The sequence below is a fragment of the Lissotriton helveticus genome, chromosome 8 (assembly GCF_964261635.1).
Source record: "Lissotriton helveticus chromosome 8, aLisHel1.1, whole genome shotgun sequence".
NCBI lineage: Eukaryota > Metazoa > Chordata > Amphibia > Caudata > Salamandridae > Lissotriton > Lissotriton helveticus.
Genome location: NC_136069.1, coordinates 1,471,749,578 through 1,471,769,932, shown reverse-complemented (window position 1 = coordinate 1,471,769,932; position 20,355 = coordinate 1,471,749,578).

Genomic DNA, 20,355 nt, shown 5'->3' with positions numbered 1-20,355 from the left:
TGCACGAGCAAGCGGCTTCAGATCGAGTGCAGTGAGCATCCATTGTTTCCTGGTTGGACTCGTCATGGTTACGATGACGAAAGGCAGCTAGGTGACGCGACACGAATACACGCAAATGGAGGAGACACGCAAGCGTGCAGCGTAAAGAAGCGCGGTGGCCATGTTGGATGCGAAATAGGTTGCTAAGCAACTCACGGAGGAGGAAAAGAAAGGAAGTGAATCGCATACGTGCAGATGCGCAACGAAAAGAAAATTGAAAAGGGACGCAGAACAGTAAAGGTAAAATAACAAAAGTAAGTGAAAGAAAGAAAAGTGAATTAACCTGTAAGGAGACAAATAGAGAGAAAAGGAATGGAGAACCCTAGTGTCATTGCACCACCTTTGTTTCTGCAACAGAGTGGAGAACCACCCATAGAATGGGATGAATGGATTGACATTTTTGAAAATTATATAGAGTCTTTGGACGGAAAAGACTTCAGTGCAACGAGAAAGAAAGCATTGCTATTAAGTGTTTTAGGGAAGGAAGGTCAACACGCTTTTAAGTATTTGCCAGTAGGTTTGAACCAAGACGTTAGGGCGATCACTAATGTGTACACAGAGGCAAAGGCAAGGATGAAGAAGCAATATTCGAAGGAAGTGAACATAGTCATGGCAAGACACATGTTTTATACACAGCCCCAGAGGGCAGATGAGACAGTGGACCAGGTTGTAACTAGGTTGCGTGAACTTTCTTTAAAATGCAATTTTGGAGAAATGAGGGATGAAATGATTAGGGATCAAATGATTGTCCAATGTAAGAACAAAAAAATGCAGGAAAAACTGTGGGCAGCAAAGAATCCATCATTACAAACTGCAATAGATATAGCTAAAGTTGTGGAGGAATCAGAAGCATGTATGAAAGAAATGGAGAAAAAAGAGTGTGTGAAGGAGAATGGAAGCGGAACAGGGGTGTCTTGTGTGGCGCAAACAGGGGAGTCTTGTGTGGCGCAAAATGAAGTTGCGGTGATGAATAAAAAGAGCTATGATAACAGTGACAAAGTGACTAAGAGAAATAGTGGAGGATACAACAGTACAGAAAAGGGTAGATATCAAGGGAAGATATGCAGTAGGTGTAGTAGTACGTATCACACAGCGGATTATAGGCGGTGTTATTCTTTGGATAAAGAATGTAGGAAATGTGGGAAAAAGGGGCATTTCTCAAGGATGTGTAAGACAACAAACAGTAACGGTGATAAGGTAGCGATTGTTGAGAGGAAGCGAGAACTTGGGGATGTGGAGAATGTAGAGGGTGCAAAAAAATATCATGTTTGGGGGAAGTTAGTGCTCAGCAGATGGAGCCAGGTAGAAGAAACAGACCTAAAGCTACATTTAATATAGATAACAAAGAAATTGAACTGATGGTTGATCCAGGTTCGTTCTGGACGATAATTCCAGAATGGTTATACAAAGAAAATTGGAGAGGGGTTGATTTGTTGCCAAAGGACATTAACCCATGTGGCTACCAAGGTGAGTGTATTGATTTGTTAGGGTATATGATGGCGGATATCAGGTTTCAGGGACGTGCTATCAAGGGAAAGGTGTATGTTGCGAGTTCAGGACCAGCGATATTAGGGTGGGGACACCAGTACGACCTCCATATTGTCATTGATCCAAGAGCAAATGATGATGGTGGATGAGATGACTACAGAGACGATTGTAGAAGGGATGTCAAAATTGTTTTCTGGGCATATTGGAGAATTGAAAGGGTACGAACACAAAATTGTGATAAGGGAGGATGCTGTTCCTATGCAACACAAAGTTAGGAAGGTACCATTCATTGCAAGACAGGAGGTAAGGAAGATGCTTGATGAGATGCTTGAGCAGGGTGTAATCGCACAGATAGAGACTTCCCAGTGGGTTTCGCCAGTGGTGATCACGACCAAATCTGATGGCAAATTTAGGTTCTGTGTGGACCTTCGCACACTAAATCAGAATATAGTGGTAGATAATTTTCCACTGCCGAATATTAACAAACTGATTTTGTCATTGAAGGATGGAAGTTTTTTTTTCTAAATTAGATTTGCGCAGTGCGTACCATCAGATTAAGTTGCACAAGGATTCGAAAGCGTTGACTACATTTATCACCACTGAAGGGGTTTATCAATTCGCCCAGATGCCCTTGGGACTCGCATCGGCGGCAGGTGTTTTTCAAAGGATGATGGGGTCGGTTTTGAAAGGAATAAGTAATGTAGTTTACTTTCAAGACGACGTTTTGTTGTTTGGAGAGACGGTTGAGCAGCACAATGTAATTTTGAAGGAGGTTTTGAACAGAATGGAGCAAGCGGGGTTAACTTTAAAGAAAGAGAAGTGCAAGTTTGCAGTGGAGGAAGTAGAATACTTGGGTTACACTCTTTCTTCTAAGGGGGTGCGACCAAAAAGTGATCTTTTGGAGTCAATTAGGAAAGCGCCGGCACCTGGTGACAAGGATCAATTGAGGTAGTTCCTTGGATTAATAGAATATTACGCAAAATTTGTGGAGAATTTCGCGGGAAAGACGGAGAAGATTAGATTGTTATTAAGGAAAGGCTGTAGGTTTGTGTGGGGTATTCAGCAAGATGAGTGCTTTGATAACATTAAGAGGGAGATTTGTGAGGCGAAAATCTTGACTCCATTTGATACCAAGCTGAAGTCAGTGTTGACAGTTGACGCAAGTGCCGTAGGCATTGGCGCGGTCTTGGCGCAAGAACATGATTCTGGGTTGAAAACGGTTGCTTTCGCTTCACGGACACTCACAACCTCAGAGAGGAATTATTCCATTATTGAACGCGAGGCGTTGGCAGCTGCTTGGGGTTGTGAGTACTTTAGAATGCACTTGTGGGGATTTGAGTTCAAGATGTTGACAGATCATAAACCGTTGGTGAAAATATTGTCACCTGGTGGTGCAGGAAAAGGTTCGGCGAGGTTGGCAAGGTTAGCCGCTAGACTCCAGGTGTTTTTGTATAGGGTTGAGTATATTCCAGGGTGGAAGAATGGTCAAGCTGATGGGTTATCAAGACTTCCGTTACCGTGGGATGTGGTGGATAAATCAGGAGTAGAATCTTTGCATTCTGAAGGATCTGTGGCAGCGATTGATGAGTTGGTCGACATGTGTCCTGGGGCGATTAATAGGAACAGGTGGAACACATGTATGGCGAATGATGAAGATTTGAAAGGAGTGAGAGACTTGATTGTAAAAGGCCCCAGAAGGGAGAGTACCTTGTCCATGGCCGTACGTCCATACGTGAAGATTTTGGAGGATTTGTCAATTCTGGATGATGATGGGAATATCATTATGAAAGATGATAAATGTAGTCCACCTCAAGAATTAAGATTCATCCTGTTTAAGTTAGCACACGAGGGACACCTGGGACAATCCCTTACGAAGAGAAGAATGGGTTGAGAGGTGTGCAGAGTGCTTTGAGAGCGAGAAAAGGTTAAAGGTTGGTAGTCAGGGGAACTTGGGGAAAATTGATGATCCAGATATACCTTGGCATACTGTGTGTCTGGATTTTATTGGTCCTTTCAATTCTTTGGGTCAATAAATGAGATTTGGGCTTGTCTTAGTTGATGTAACTTCAAAGTGGTTGGTGGTGAAATTCACTAGAGAGATAACTACCAAATCCACGATCAATTTGTTGACTGATATTTTCAGAGAGGAGGGTTATCCTGTGAGATTAATAACAGACAACGGAACTCAGCTGATTTCATAAGAAATGATAAAATTTATCGATATGTGTGGGATTGTACACACCAGAACATCACTGTACAACCCACAAGGGAATGGTGTTGTGGAGAGGGCTAACAGAATGGTAAAGGGTGCAATTCAGATGGCGGTGAGTTCTGGTGGGTGTGTAAAAGGCATGGTCAATGATCTGGTTTGGGCATATAGGACAACAGTCAATGGAGTCACTAGTAAGGTTCCATTCAATATGATGAGGGGGCGTCTAGCAGGCACAAAATTTATTCCGGCATGGATGAAAGAGTGCATTGGTTTGGCGGATTTGTGTAACAGATCTCCAAAAATTGAATTGAATGAGAGGAAATTGGCTGTAAATGATTGGTTTAAAGTTAAACCCGGTCGTGTTGGTGTGGGACTTACCAAATTTAGAGGTCCTTTTTAAAATAAAATCGGTGCATGACAAATTTGTGACACTTTATAATGGTGAACATTGGAATTTAAGGCGTGTTGCCTTATACAAAAAAGCGCAAAGTGATAACCATGGGAAGATGCTGGGTGAACCGGTAGATGGTAAAGCTAAAGACACTGCTTTAATGAGAAGCAGTGACAATACAATCATTTTGCCTCAAAGGATCAGAAGGCCACCAAAACATTTTCAAGATTTTGTTTGTGATTGAGTTTGTGTGTAAAAAAGGGCATTAGTTCATTCTGTGTGGGGAGGACCACAGGACCACAGTTTGTTTGTTTATTTTAATGTCATTTATGTTCATTTTAGTTAGGAAGGACTGAGGATATGTTGTATTCTCTTATCTTGTTTTAGTGTGCTTTCCACTTTAAATAGAACATTATATATTCACTTATGTAATGATGCAACTTGGTGCTCTGGTGATTCTTTACTGGCAGTTGCTTCCTGGCTTTTGATGGGAACACCAGCTTTTCTCTGTAACTCCTAATAAATTACCTTATCTACATTGATGGTATTCTTGGCTGTTCAACTTCCGTTATATCAGATCCCTTGCTGTGCGGGTCGTATAGATCTTTGTCAATGCTAAACTTAGACTATAAAATATTGGCAAAAATGATCGCTTTAAGGCCCTCCCTACTATTGGACAAAATAATATTCCCAGTCCAGTCGGGATTTGTGCTCCACAGATCCACATCCTTGAACTTTGGCACTCTCTTTGCAGTCATACACCGAATCAACCCGGCGATTCTGGCGACAGCAGTTCTGCTGGACACGGAGAAAGCCTTTGACTCCTTGGAGTGGCCATTTTTATTATCAGTAATGCATAGGCTGGGCATGCCCATAGGTTTTGTGAATCTCACAGCACTCCTATACTTGGCATTCTCCGCCAGAATTCGCATAAATGTGACACTGTCTCGCTCCTTTACCTTATCCCCCTGCACCAGACAGGGAAGCCCTCTGTTGTCACTCCTATTCATATTAGCAATGGATCCACTTGTTAGACACTTCCAGGAGCAGCACTTACAGAGAGGGCTCCAATTCAACACTGGGCCCCTACTGATGTCGCTATATGCAGATGATGTTATTCTCTACGTCAGAGACCCAAAGAATAATTTAGAGCCACTGGTCTGAGAAATCATCAGATTTGGTAGGTTCTCCGGCCTTGGCATAAATTGGCACAAGTCTGTTATATTTCACCTCACCGCTGGCACCACAAGATGGGAATGCGAGCTACCACTGGCCTGGAGCACGGACTCGGTAAAGTCCCTGGGGATAAATATACATTTGAACACCATTGAAATTATTCAGCTAAACTATGGTAAGGCAGTACACAAATTGGAATTGCAAGTCGACAAGTGGCTACGGCTCCCACTCTCGATAGCTGGGCGAGTTGCATTGATAAAAAGGATTGCCTTGCCCAAATTCCAGTACCTTTTTAACAATAACCCTATCCCACTGACAAATCGATTCTTCACGACACTATACACTCACCTCATTTGACTGACTTGGGGAGGCAAACGACCCAGGGTCCGCTGGGAGGAAATTGCACTATTGTATCACAGAGGAGGATTTGGGGTCCCCAATTTTCAATTATACTATTTGATTGCACAGTGCAGCTATGTACACTCCTGGTTTCACCCAGATGCCAGGATTCCTTATTTACGGCCTGAGGCAGATCTGGTCCTGCCCGACACACTTAATACGGTATTACCCCTGGGCTACCCGCGTGACCCGACCGACATCCAACTGGTCTCCACCACCAGCTGGGCTTTGCAGAAGCTGGTAGGGGCCATGGGTTCCGTGGTGCTACTCTGGATTCCCATTACGGGGGAAAAGATTGTACAGCGCACGCTATCCAAGTACGACCTGAACACAGTTGGGGATTTATACACTGAAGGGCAATTTTTTTCTTTTCTCTTACAGAGATAGGTTTAATGATGCAACCTTCATGGACAGTTTTGTACTTAATCGCCTACAATCAGCAATGAGGGCAATGGTCCCCGGATTCCCTATCGAACCCAAACCATTCACTCCACTCTCCGTGATCATAGATAACACCAGGGGGTAACATCTGGTCTCCAAGTTGTACACAGGCATGCGCAGACATAATCCCAATACACAATGCAAAAATAAGGACTGTTTGGGAGGCTGATCTGGGCCACCCTATTACGGATGACCAATGGTCTGCATGTTGTAGGCAAACCAAGGAAGTCTCCTTGAACAGCCGTCACAAACTGATCCACTTTAATTTCCTACGTAGAACATACATCACTCCTGAGATGACACACAAAATAGACCCTAACAGACCCCATTGCTGTTAAAAATGTAAAACCCCACCCGCAAACTTTGCACATCTCTCCTGGAATTGCTGCAAAATAAAAACTTACTTTGCCGAAATTTACCAAGCTCTCAGGGAAATGATAGGCTTAGACATTGAGCCCACCCCAGAGGTTGCATTATTAGGATACGTGGCTAACATTACAAAGCCAGTCCGGAAATTTACTGCCATTGGGCTACTTCTGGCCAAGAGAGAAATAGCAATTAAGTGGGGGCGAAAAACTGCTCCGACGCAAAAGGAATGGCTAGGTAGTCTTGCATACTACAACACCAATTACGATCTATACTCTCCACTCTTCCTACAACATCCCGCCCTAGGGATATTTGGGGCCTGTTCAAACAATACACTACTGCGGCACAGCCACAGCCTGTGGCAGGCTGTGTTGCACAGCTTGAGCGAGAACTCGTACCTACTGGCATAGGCTGATCAGACAGCAACTGTATACATGACACAGCAATATAATATTTAATTTTTCTCAAATTTTCTATTTAGTGCAATTTTACACTGGTAATTCGAAAATGTGAACAGACGGAGTGGTGCTCACACAATCGTGAATTTAAACAATCATTTAGTACAGAGCATGATGGTAATTAATTTGTGTCGGGCAGGCAAATTTCTTATACTACACAACGTAATGTTACAACTCTATTGTAATGAGCTTGAAGATTTGTTCTTCTAATTTTTGAAACTGGTAAATAAAGTGTTTAAAAAAAAATTTCCACTGCTGTGGACATTAGGAAGCATTTGCCTGATTTTTATGCCATGATGATATCTAACTGAAGGTGACTACGATGTTTTTTTTATATATGTTATAATATGCCTACACGTTATGTATTAGTTGTGGATGTATGTTTGTATTACTTTTTAACTTGTATTTCTTTTTACTATCTCGTCCATCTCCCCTAGATTTAGCTATTAGTGAGGGGAGTGTCGGATTTTTATTACCACTAACATAGCAGACCATTAGAAATGTTTTTAGATTTAGATAGCCTTTGCTCCTATCCTCAAATTTGTATTTTTATCAATAGGGTGTTGGTATCAAGACTTGTGATTTTGTTTTCAATTTTAATGTTAACATATTAACTGTGAATTTTAATTGTGCACTCTGTTTTAAACCCATGGTTAATATATAAACTATGCTGTTTTCACGTGTGCTGTTATTGCTTTCCTTATGGAACCTGAATAAAGAAAGAAAAAAATGAAGTTACGATTCTTTTTTGTAACCGGTGAAATGACTCACTATGTGATAGGAATTCAATGTTATCATGAAGTTATTTACTCTATGTACATGGTGTTATGTTCTACTTTCTGTTTTCCTCCTTTTGTCTTCACATTCTCTCCTCTATTTCTCCCATTTTTTAAATCTCTCTTTCACACTAGCTGCCATTGTCCATCGCTTGTTAATGGTCCATTCTTGAAACCATATGTTGACATATATGTATAATTGTTTATATAAGCCCTGCTGAAGTGACATTTTAGCAGTAGAAGTAAAATGTTTTCCCCTTGGGTTCAAAGTTAAAAACGTAGTCATTAACAAACTCACTCAGTATAGTAATTCACCATGCATCAAATATACCTTTGGAGTGAAACCTCCCACCATGAAATGATGTACCACCAAACTAGAAATTAAACATTAGAGGCTTTAATTATACAAGAAAATCACGTCATAAAACCATTATATTTTGCATCATTAAAAAATATTCGATAATCTAAAATTCATGTACAACATGAAATTGACAATACAAAACCAATGTGTACAATAGTACAATAGTAGAAAAACCTTGCATCGGATTAAAAAATAAAAATGTATAATATTAAAACCTTTGCAATCGCAATGTAGGAAAAAATGGCGGATACCATTGGTCCTAGCGTGGAGACCCTATTGCACAGTCTAAAGAATGCTGTTGCATAACCTGATCCAACTGTTTACACTGAGTTCATATCCTGGTAAATGCACATCTCAATTCATTCCAGTGATTCCTCGTGGTCGGATTCAAAGATACTAGCCTCAACGTGTTTCGGTGGAAATAGCTAAATAAATCCCACCTTCCTCAGGACAAAGAGATAAGGATTATTACCTCCCTCATGGGAGTGCTAACAATATGAGTAATTACTACCGGTGATGTGTGTCCTAACTAAGTTAAAAGGATAAATGACATATCATATGATCTGATATGGCTTAATACGGTGAATTTACAATTGTATCGCCAGGCAGAATGAATCCTTTTTGCTGTTCTTAATGACAGGTCAAGTCTTGCCTTATATACGAATGGACTCCATATGCAATATTGTCCAAGGAATACATCCTTTATAATGGCATGTTTTAGAGTCTGATACCGCTCGCCAGGGAATCAGGAAGTTCTTATGTATCTACCCTCTTCCTTTAGAGCTGCAGTTCGTCTTCACCTGCGGTTTTGTTTCCACACCTGGATAGTGTCGTTCTTGCACTTAGGGACAGACCCCTGTGATACGGGTGTCAGTAGTTCATCCGGTCCAAGTGACATTTTAAACATAATCATTTAAAATACATTTTGGTTTTAATTTTGCATCACAAATTTACAAACTGTATCAAGAGAATAACTATTCAAAACTTTATTTTTGAAATCTTGTTTAGCCTTAAGAGTTATTTGTCTATTAACTCCGAAGCCTCTGAAGGTGTCTACTTTACTATAATTGGGTACAGTCTGGAAGGGGCTCTACAACATAGAGGCATAGCAGCTGGCTATCTGGGTTTTCTTCCATTTCTTCATTGTGTTACAAGCACATAACACAGCCATCATTGATTATGCATGCACAGCAGAATTACTTGTCGATGTACACAAATCCAGGTATAACTGAAAAATGAGGTCCTACTGTGTTCTGATGATTGACTCCTAAGACACACATTTTCCACGGCTGATGTCTACTCAGTGAACTATTTCAGAGCAATGGCGAACTTAAGAAATAATTCCACACTCCACACTCTTTTACCAAAATGTCTGGCATAATCATCAGGAACAGGAAGGCCCGGATAGAAAATATATCCAGGAGACAGATCTTATTCTTTGTAATGGCTGTGATCCTGGACATGGAATTCGAATGGGAGGTGGCACTCAAATCATGAAGTGCTCACTCCCACTCAATCCTTGTCCATGTCAAGATGTTTGCTGCACTCCATTTCCGGGCAACTAGAACCCGAGGACCAGCAGCATCACACGTCTGCACAAGGACTTCAGCTACTTACACTACTAAATGGATGCTTACATTGCCTTAAATATTCTCAGCAGGGCAAACGGTTTGTGGTATAGCTGTTTGATGCTTCCTACATGTGCTGGGTGCAGTCAGCTTTACATAAGTCATGCTACAGCCACCACATCAACCTGTATGCCTATATTGCAATGGAACAGTTTGCCATCCATCAATTTGCAAACGTTTTGAGTAATTTAGAATATTTCAACCATGATGACCTGTGCATCACTGCACAGCTTTTCCTTTCATGCTCAGCCACTTTGGCACAATTACAGTCCATTGACGACAAAGAGGTATGGCTTCACAGATGTGATTCTTCCTTTCTCTATCTCCCCACCTCCTAACTCCCTTTCATCACTTGACCCCCGTACTTCACCTGACATAACTAAGCACATTCAAAAACGAGGTACCAAGGAGAGGACATTTGGTTGATTGAAGTCATGATGTTTGTGCCCTGGTCAACACAGTGTGTGCACTTCAATTCTCCCGATAAGTGGTGTGTAAAATTGCATTGACTTGCTGTGTGTTGCATAGTATTACATTGCATCAGGCCATTCTTGTTGCCTCAACTAGAGGCTCCATTCTATTCCAGGTACCCAAGCATTGTCAAGGTACAGGGACTAGTGGGTTAACACAAGAGACCATCTGGTTCACTCTTTTTCTCCTGAAGTCTCTTGAAACAATGTATTTTAACAATATACGTCAATCTTACTATCTGGCCAGGAACAACATACTGAGACACCTGTGTCTGCATGTCTTGGTACACTTCTAAAGGAAGATATATTGCATGTTGTTTAAAGGGGTTCGTTCAAGCATACACTGGCTGTATTCTGGATTGCATTGTGCAATGACGCGTCTGAGGTTCTCTAAACTGTTTACCTTATCGCACCCTTAAGTCCTCAAATACTCATGTACTGAGGAGCTGAGGCCTGTTTCCATAAGAAGCTTAAAAGTTTTGTGTAAGTTGTAAAGCGCATATTCTGAAAATACAGAAAGATTCACATCCACCACCCCGTGTACATTCTCATCATAGATGTGCTATATCTATTATTATGGCATGGTCACTGTGTCACTGGAACCAAGCTGTACCAAGCTGATGAGCCCATAACTAGGGAAAAAGAGGTCCTGGTTTGCTTGTGTTCAAGTGCAGGGAGGACCTGACTTAGCAGTTCGGGCTGGACTGTTCCCATAAGGAACAGGCCAAGACTGATTTGCCTATGGATGGGTCTAAACTGAGGTGGCATGGTGAGCAAATAAACAATATGCTCCCCCAAGCTATTGCCAGTGTTCAGACTTATTGCAAGGAGCCTCCCATCACTTTTTGTGTGTTTCATGTACTTCCCTAAGGGGCATGGGTATATCCAGATGTGGGTCTCATGCTTACTGTCACTGGAACCAAGCTGTACTTTTTTGAGGAGCTCATAACTAGGGTGATACCGGTCCTGGGTTGTTTGTGCTTCAGTTTAGGGTGGACATGGCTTGACAGTTCGGGCTGGACTGTTCCCATGAGAAACAGGGTCAAAACGAATTTGCATATGGCTGGGTCTAAACTGAGTTGGCATTGTGAGTAAAATAACAATAAGTTGGAGTGCTACCCTGAGCTATTGCCAGTGGTTAGACTTATTACAAGAAACCTCCCAACTAATTTTGTGTGTTTCATGTACCTCCCTAAGAGGCATGGGTATTCCCAGACATGGATCCCCATCTCACTGTGTCACTGGAATCAAGCTGTACCCGGCTGATGAGCCCATAACTAGGACGGAACCAGTCCTGGGTTGCTTGTGTTCAGTTCAGGGAGGACCTGCCTTGGCAGTTCCCGCGGAACTGTCCCCTTGGGACGTTCCCATGATGAACAGGGTCAAGACTGATTTGCATAAGGCAGGGTCCAAACTGAGGTGGCAAGGTGAGCAAAATAACGGTGGATTGGAGTCCTACCCGAGCTATTGCCAGTGGTTAACCTTATTGTAAGCAGCCTCCTATCACCTTTTGTGTGTTTCATGTACCCCCATAAATGGCATGGGTATGCCCAGACGTGGGCCCCATGCTCCATGTGTCACTGCACCCAAGCTGTACCCATCTGATAAGCACAAAACTAGTAAGAACCCAATTCCTTCATTGCTTGTGTTCTGGTTCAGGGAGTACCTGGCTTGGCAGTTTGAGCTGGACAGTTACCATGAGGAACAGGGTAAGACTGATTTGTGTATGGCTGGGTTCAAACAGAGGTGGCATGGTGAGCAGAAGAATGATGGGTTGGAGTGCTACCCTGAGCAATTGCTAGTAATTAGACTTATTGGAATCAACCTCCCATCACCTTTTGTGTGTTTCATGTACCGCTCTAAGTGGCATGGGTATTTTCAGACGTAGATCCCATGCACACTGTATCACTGAAACCGACCTGTACCCAGCTGATGAGCCCATAACTAGGGTGAAATGGGTATTGGGTTGCTCGTTTTCCAGTTCAGGGAGGACCTGGATTGGCATTTTGGGCAGGACTGTTCCCATGAGGAACAGGATCAAGACTGAGGTGACATGGTGAACAAACGAACAATGGGTTGGAATGCTACCCCGAGCTATTGGCAGTTGTTAGACTTTTTGCAAGCAGCTTCCCATCACCTTTTGTGTGTTTCCTCTATTTATTGTTGCCATTTATGCTCATATTTGCTCATATCCAGCCACTACCTGCTGTGTGTAATTGACAATAAAAATCATACATAACTGTACACAATACAACTGTATATGTAATTGCGTGACAAACATTTTAAAATGCTATCCAAAGCCACCTTACCAATTCTTTGAGATGTAACTAAGGGTGTTTGACACAAGTTGCAAGTTGCATATTTCTGTTATGGGAAAATATGAAATCTTACGTGTCAATTTTTGCTCTTTAGGAAAGACATGCCTGGAAATGTTGTGTTTACATGGCATACAAATTACACGGCATAAGTGTAACTGGAAAGATGGCAAAGTGTACCCCCACTATTTCCGAGCCATCTTTACCCCGGCCACCAGCATATATCTGAATTCTGCTGCTGTACACTTGTCTCTTCGACCACAATTGGTGTGCAGCACAATGTGATGGGCATTGGCGTCAAGGTGGAAGAGGAGGAGGAAGTTGCAGACAAGCTCCTCTGCAAATCTGTGCAGCTCTCTGGGATAGATGAGCAGCTAATGACTAGGGTAAGATGGAGCTATGGCATGACATCACCAAAAAGTGTACGGACATGAAGATTGCTGGCATGAAGTATCCGGGTGTCGGACATTGCAGAGACGACATGCGTGGTCCTGATGGAAGGCACTGGAACTTCTTGGATGATCCACTTAACTAGGAAGGAATCCAAGTTTCCTGCTCCAGAGAATTGTTGGTGATAATGACCCATCTCATCTGACACACCCAGATGCATTAGAAGCAGCATAGTAGTAAATGGCATTTACTTCAATTGATCACACTTATCATTGTAGCCACATAAATCTACATTAGTCTGTCACAACAGTTTCAAATAAAAGTAGAATTTCCAATGTCAGAGTTGTTTACTATGAAAACAGTGAATTGCATTGAGACATAGCAAAAAGCGCAGCAAATTCTTTTGAAAATATGCGTTGATCATATTCAAATGTGAAGAATGTCACACTGTAATGATTTTGACTATCCTTGTTCATGGAGACTGCATACATCCATAATCATAGGACCGATCTATTAGCATGTAAACCTACAGTAAAACTCAACTAATGGGACGCGCCATTGGCTAGGACCAGGAATGGTGAATTCCAGATGTGGACTTTGGTGCTCCCGGACTGGAACTTCACTATCTCTATTTGCACAAATTCAAAGAGAAGTGCTGAAACATTGTTATAGGAATGACAGATTGGGCATATTGTTTCAAAGCTTTATATAAGGAATTACTAGGCCGTTTGCAATAAACATGCCATAAGTAATCATACCAGCAAAAAGCACATTCATAATTACAAAGAACTCAGGAGCTTATTTATGATATTTGTGGAGCAGGGCAGTGCAACAAGTCACCCTGCTGCGCTGCCCTGAGTCGCACGGAAAGGGAAGGAATGTGCCATATTTATCCAATAGAGTGCAATCCTGTCCTTTTCCCTTGAGCTGGCACTGATTTGGCAGCCTAGCACCGAAGCAGGCACCCTTGCATCATGGTGCAAGAGTGCCTGTGTTGTAGGCAGGATTGTTTTTGTGCAGAGAGGGGCACCTTACTGCACAAAAACAATCCTGAGGCACTTTTTCATCTTCTTGCAGCACACATTGAGGGAAAAAAGAAGGCGAAATAAAGATATTTCTCCTATTTACACCTCTTCTGGGAAGGCGTAAAATGTTGGTGCATTCCCAGGTTTAAAAGTCCTTGTAAAACTGGGAATGCGTCAAAATCTATGGGAGTTGTGTGGGAACAGTCACCGCAACGCCAATGGAATGCCTATCCTTGGCAGAGTAGCGTAACACATTGATTTGCATTGCGTTGCGCTACTCCAGATTGAGGAGGCCCCTCAGAGTCATGCAGAGTGGCTCTGCGTGGCTTCATAAATCTGACGTAGAGGTTTGCGTCCGGCACATACGACATTGCGTGGTGCAAACGCGACACAAGTATCCTATAAATATGCCCCCGAGTACAGTTCTAAGTGAAATCCAGCATAGACTCACCTTTAAAATGTGGGGAAATGGGGCCTCCCGATTAGATTAATCCCTGTCCTTCTATAGGACTTTAGACAAATACATTCACACATTCTATGCTAATATACGGTTCACCAATGGAGAGCAAGCAATAGGAAACATTTTACGATAGAATACATTGGAAGATTCTCTCATAGTAATAATAGATTACGTTTTAGTTATTCTCACAGCTAATTAGAGCAGTTAAAATGATACATTGTTTTAGCAATAGCCTAGGACAGTTGAGATGTCCTTGGTTAGGTGCAATAAGGAAAGGTCCCAGGGAACACTCTCTGGTTATTTGTGAAAAGCTCAGCAATGCTTTATTTAGAACAGAAAGACAGCAATAGCCACCACAAGATATGTTATGATGTCTAGGCAAGATAGAGGATGGTGTAAACACAATCTAAATTTATTTGCATAAGCACCGTTCAAGTTGCGTTTAATAAAGGTAAGGGAAAAATGTCTCCCACTACACAACTCATAACACTAGAATATATGGAAAGATTTTCAACTACAACTGCCTACAGTGGACGCTTGCACTATAATGAACAAGACCAGCTTTGCGCATGTGACCACACCTATTAAGGTTAGAGGCACACAAACGACCATGATTTCCACCAACATGGCCACACATCTGGACAGGTAAGCGCCCCAGCCTGCCTTCAATAATCTAGTCTTTGAATGGGATTCCCGCAAGGGTTCTTCTTTCCGCTTTAGTTACAATTGGAAGAAGCTGTCGGACAATTTGTATCTATTTCAGTGCTGTGCTTTGTATACTGAGAATAGATCGGAAAAGAAGGTAATTTTGCTTCAATATATTTGCTAAGTAATATAAACTCTGATGTTGCTTCAGCAATGTACATCATTCATAACTTGGCAACCATAGGCGCTGGAAGTAGGGGTGCTGGGGGTGCTGCAACACCCCCAGAAATAGTCATACTGGTTTTCAGGCGGTGAATTAGCAATAAAGATGACTTTAAAGTGTGTGTGTATCCTGTCACATTTGCTGAGAGTTCAAAGACAAAGGTCAAACATCGGGCTTTATCTTCTTATAAGTTGCTGCTTATTCAGAAACTTGTGGGGGCATATCATCAAGGCCATGCGATAATTATTGCTCAGCGCTCTTAGCGCGAGGATAATTATCGCCGGCCAACTCTGAACTTTATTGCGGAGATAGCGTGCTACCAGCAACGCTTATCTCCAAAGCGATAAAATTCAGAGCGCAAGCTTCCAATTGTGCGATTATCGCTGGAAATACAGCGATAATCGTACAAGGTTTGGCAAAAGCTCGCTGATAGGGCAAGGTATACTTAGCCATGATATCCACCTTACATAGGATATCATGGCTATGTCAGTTTTGAAACAGGCGTAAGGAAAGTAGCGATAACAGAGGTTATCACTACTTTGCTTGTCGCTCTGCAGGTTAGCGTGCCCATTGATAATTGGACCAATGTTGTTTAGCGACATTTCTCCAGTTATGTCAGGGCAGAAACGCCCACTTTGCATTTCATTAGAGATGCAAAGATGGGCGTTGGGGGAAAGGGCGATAATGCAAGGATTCACGTGAAAGCATGACCTTGCTGATTAGGCGATAAAATTATCGCTGCTTTCCGTCCGAAAACGGACGCCAAAGCGGTGATAATTTTATCTCCGGGGCTTGATGATATGCCCCGTGTTGTTTTATTTCTCTGACTGAGGTGAGAGGATTTTGTAAAAGTGATCTAGGTGACAATCCTGCAGTGGTACAGGAAACAAAAGGAAAGGCTGTAGCATGTCAGATTTTTTTTAACACATAAAAAAGAAATCGGGAATTGAACTATAAACGTATTTAAAATTATATCAGCAATGTGGAAAGCACAAATGAACCACTTTTTTGTACTTATGAAGTGTGATGGAAACAAAGATTTTAAAGAGGATAAAAAGATATGAAGACATTGTACTTGGTGATGCGCAAATGATAAATATTCACTGAAACCCGATTCCAACACCTATGCGTTTTTGCACTTTATATTTGTTCCAGTAAAACTGCATGAATATGGAAATTTAGTGGCCATTTTAATGGAAAATTTGCTGTCTGTAAATGACACAGTGCTGGCTGGGTCCAAACTGGGGTGGCGTAGTAGGCAAAAGAACGATGGATTTAACCCAGATCTTTTGACACTTGGATCTTTCACAATCCCTATGGTTTCAGTGATATAACATTAATGGCAGCACCCCCACACTGAAAATTGTTCCAGCACCAATGCTGGAGTGAGTTTTAAAAATGTATTTTTCTTTTTTCAGCCAGTTGCACCTCCTTGTTGCTGTTAGACAGGATATATTTAAGCACAACCATCATGGATAAATGTTTTTGACATAGATAGCTGCTTTGTCTGTACACTACAGACTAGTATGTGCATTATTACTTATGGCGATTTTTCTATGCGCTTGATTTACTACAGTGAAGAAAGACTATCCACACAATATCAGTGAAGAAAGACTGTCCACATGATTGAATCAGAAATAAGGAATAAGAAATGTATGTATGATCTTACTTATATTTTTACGACTTTGTGGTCTGTTTTATCTTTTTAAATTGTTGATGCTGATTTAAACTGTTTGTGTCTCTTGTATTTTTATTGTGCTTTTCTTTTATGGTATATTGCCGAAATAAAGAGTATTGGATTGGATTAGAACTAAGGAAAGATTAATTTACATGTGAAAATTGATGTACACATAAAAGCGAGAGCTAAGTGATGAGTCTCATGCTTCTCAAATTAGTGTCTCACAAATCTGTACCACATCCCAGAGAACTAAAAGCGCCTTTTATCCTCCGGGGGCCTCTTTATCCTCTCATTACAGGTTATTAGGACAGATGTCATTAGCCCTGATGAGACCTGCTGCTATAAGTTAGAGTCGAAACAACAATGACACATTATGCATTGTATTTTTATCAACTTAGTATAGGAATCTGTTCAAATGTTGGATTCCTACGTATTCTCAAGTTATGCTACAACTTCAGATGTATCAGTGATTTTATGTCCAGTTGTAAATACATGCATCACTAAGAGCACGGTGCCATCTGCACAATGATTATTGATGTTTGTAACTCTGTGATTTGTATAGTTCACATATGAGAGCCCCACTAGGTATTTATTTATTGAATTATTGATTTACCAAAATGTTTATGGCAAATGAACGAATAGACATGGATTGATCTGTAACGAACTCTTGTAGTTAGCAATTATTCTGAATGAATCCAATGGGACCCCTGTCATGTTATTTTAAGTCATCTAGGGCCAGATGTAGGTAGCCAAATACCGGTCGGTAACGGCCGATTTCGGCCGTTACCGTCCGGTATTTGGCTTTTGAGATTACCGATTCGGTAAATCCAAATGTAGGTGACACTCCTAAGAGTGCCACAGGCCCTTAAGAGTCGGTATTTTACCACCCAATCCTATTGTGTGGTAAAATACCGAATTCAGGTGTGCATGCACATCTGTGCATGCACACCTGTGCCATGTGACACACAGACAAGCCCTTAGGGCATGTATGTGTGCCACATGTCACACATGCCTGTATTTGGGGTGCTAGAGGGTGTCAAAGTGACACCCCCTGCACCCTTGCAGGATTCGGTATTTACCGATTCGGTAAATACCGAATCGGTATTTCCCATTGATTCCTATGGGCTTCACAGCCCATAGGAATCAATGGGCAATACCGATTCGGTATTTACCGAATTGGTAAATACTGAATGTTACCGATTCGGTAAATCAAATTTAAAAATTACCTACATCTCCCACCTTCAAATTTACCGAATCATAAATACCGAATCGGTAAAATTCGGTATTCATGAGTCGGTAAATTGAAGTTACCTACATCTGGCCCTTGCTCTCTTCCCTGGTGGGTTTAATGGTTAGACCATGTTTACTTACACATCCACCATCATGTCTTCATAGAAATACCCATGTGAGTTTACATAAACATGCTGTCCAATGGCACACTTTTAAAGCTCTTCGACTAGCTAAATATCACATCATATTACTGCAATCTCATTGAAGGGCTCATGTTGAAATGCATGACTGGCACTGGTGTGAGACCTGCTCAGCAGATTCAATGCCTCTTTTATGCAAAGAACTTTCATTGAGGTCATCAATCCTGGACAGATACTACCCAACCTGAATAAACCTATCCTGAACCGTTGAAAACTTTAAAACTCCTGTCCCCTCATCAAACTGCCTTTCGTATGTTTTGCAGGTATGTCCTGCATTTAGATAGTCTGTTTCATTTCCCGCACTCAGTTAGTGAAGGTGCCAATGTCCTGTTTTTGGCTGCACGCAGCTGCCTGCCTGAATGAACAAGTCAAGCTGCCTGGCAGACTGTTATGTTATTTGGATTTCCAAAGCCTGGCTTTTCACATGAAAAGTTTTCAGGCGCTAGAGCAGGTGTGCAGGTCATCTGATGGGTGTTAGTTGAAGAGTCAGGTTTTCAGATTCTTGCCGTATTCCAGAAGTGGGGAGGAGGCTCTTATGTGTAGATGGAGGTCGTTCCGAGCTTTGGTTGCGAGGCTGGTTCTACTTTTGGGGTGTCTGTGAGAGAGAGTGAGACCGTCGGTGTCTGGCGGGGATGTTTGATGGTACAACGTGGTACATAACACCGTAGTACCATCACAACGCAGCTTTTACAACGCAAGTCGTTACCACGACTTGCACTGTAGGGTGCTGGACTTAGGAATAGTATGATTTAAATGATTTTTATAATAGTAAATCACACTATTCCTAAGTCTAGAGCGCCCTCCAGCGCAAGTCGCGACTTGCGTTCTAAAATCTGCGTTGTAATGGTACTGCGGTGTTATGACCGCGTCGTAATGGTTGTTTCCCGTCTGGTGGGGTGGCGGAAGTGGAGGCAGCAGTTAAGGTACTCTGCTTCTATGTTGTGCAGTGCCTTGTATGCATTTGTGAAGAGTTTGAACTGGCAGGGCTTGTCTATCAGCAGCCAGTGGAGTTCACTGAGGGGAGCCGTGATGTGGGTATGGTGTGGGAGGTCCAAGATGAGTCTGGCTGTGGCATTCTGGATAGTCTGGAGAAGGTGGAGGAGGTGATTGGGGATTCTGGCATAACGTGCATTGCCATAGTCTAGTCTGCTGTTGACTGAGGCTTGAATGATGGTATGACTTGGCCCATTTTATCATATGGGTGTATTTTCCCTGTTAGCGCCACAGCACAACTTAAAACAAATGCGCCAGTTGAAAACAGAGAAAATGCGCCCTATTATGGTGAATATGCTGCCTTCAGGGCAGTTGCATAGAGCCCTGTACCATATGTAAGAACAGGAATACACCTTCGGCTATAACTCTCCACAGGCAGTCAAATAGACCTGTTTTGAATTCTAGAGGAGGAGTTAAAGTTAGAACCAAGTGCCCAAGAGCAACATGTTCTCCTCCTCGATAGGCAGGTAGCCCAGGTATTGTTGCGCTCAAATGTTATGCCCAGGCAGGTAAAGAAGTTGACGCTCTCCAAGTGTTTCTCTCTAATTGCAAGAGTGCAGATTTTCATAGTTTTTGGTCCACAGACCACAATAAAGGTTTTGAACTTGTTAGTCTCAAGATCCAGGTTCTCTATAATGCCCACAAACGCATTTAATAGTTTCTTAAGACCATTTGGGGTCCCATATATAGAAGCGCTGGTAGTGGTCTAGTCTTCAAAACTGGCAAACCTTACCTGCAGCAAAAAGGGCAGTCTCAAGATTGTAAATATACAATAAGAATGATATAGGGGCCAGGACACAGCGCTGGCAAACTCCGGGGCATATTAGAAAGGGCCATATCGTCTCTTTAGCTGCACTTTTTGCTGCTAAAGCAGCAATAATTTTATTGCCCTATTAGCAAGCTGTCGCTAACAGCAGTTAGCGACAGCTTTTAGGCGATAGCGACCGGTTTGGGGCCCGCTTTGCATGTCAGCTATATTTATCGCTTATGA